The sequence below is a fragment of the Homalodisca vitripennis genome, chromosome X, assembly GCF_021130785.1.
Source record: "Homalodisca vitripennis isolate AUS2020 chromosome X, UT_GWSS_2.1, whole genome shotgun sequence".
NCBI lineage: Eukaryota > Metazoa > Arthropoda > Insecta > Hemiptera > Cicadellidae > Homalodisca > Homalodisca vitripennis.
The window spans coordinates 34,065,651-34,066,656 of NC_060215.1; the positions used below are offsets into that span (position 1 = coordinate 34,065,651).

Sequence of the window (1,006 nt, forward strand, 5' to 3'; positions counted from 1 at the left end):
AATATGCTTTAGTCTAATAATTTGACCAGCACTGTATATATATATATATATATATATATATATATATATATATATATATATATGTATATAAATGTGATTCTCTTACATCAGAACATTAAAACTGAAAATAAATTGATATCCAAGTAAATATTTAAGGACATACAAACAAACGGAGTTCACATTCCACTGGAGTTGCTGTTGGCTCATATTAACAAATACCAAACTGGACAGTTCTGTACGCAAATCGGAGGTAACTTTTGTGCACAAGGATTTGCAGGAAAAGTTTTAACTGACATAAAAATTAATTTCTTTGCATTTATACCTACTTAAGATATTCTTGCGTCTACTGATTGAGTACCACCATCGAATTGTAAATATATATGTGTATATATATATATATATATATATATATATATATATATATATATTTATTAAATTTGTATAAGTGACAATAGCCTAATTTAATTTCAATAAATATTGAATCGCAAAAAATACTTGCTCCGCCGGGACTCGAACCCGGATCTCTCACTTCCTGGGTGAATGTGCTACCATTACACCACAGAGCCCTCACTTTTTACGATTCAATTATTTTGTATTTTTATTTATGTATATATGTTTATATTTTTAATAAATTTTTAATAAATTTTTAATAAATTTTTAATAAATAATTTTATATAAAATGTATATATATTTAAACATAACTTGTTGAGGATATGACTCGAATCTTTATTATTAAATGGAAATAAATAATCGTACGCAGTCTTTAAATATTAATCTTACATACCTATACATTCATCATTATATTTTAAAGAACTTATAGTACTTACTTATAGGTTTCAAAACAAACAGGATAAGTAATCGTTTTGCAATAAAATATTTTTACGAAATACAATAGTCCTGGAGTGCCTTCTAAAATACACACAAATGTATATAGATATTTATTTTAGAATCAACATCTCTCTGTAATAGTAAAAAGTATATAATAGTAATTAGGCACATAAAACAT

The 1,006-nt window shown here is 24.8% G+C and overlaps 1 non-coding gene across 1 annotated transcript; it reads right to left on the bottom strand.

Moving 5' to 3' along the window:
• Positions 1 to 495: 495 nt before the first annotated feature.
• Trnap-agg lies at positions 496 to 566 on the bottom strand. The gene has a single exon. It is a non-coding gene; the product is annotated as a tRNA-Pro (tRNA).
• Positions 567 to 1,006: the final 440 nt, after the last annotated feature.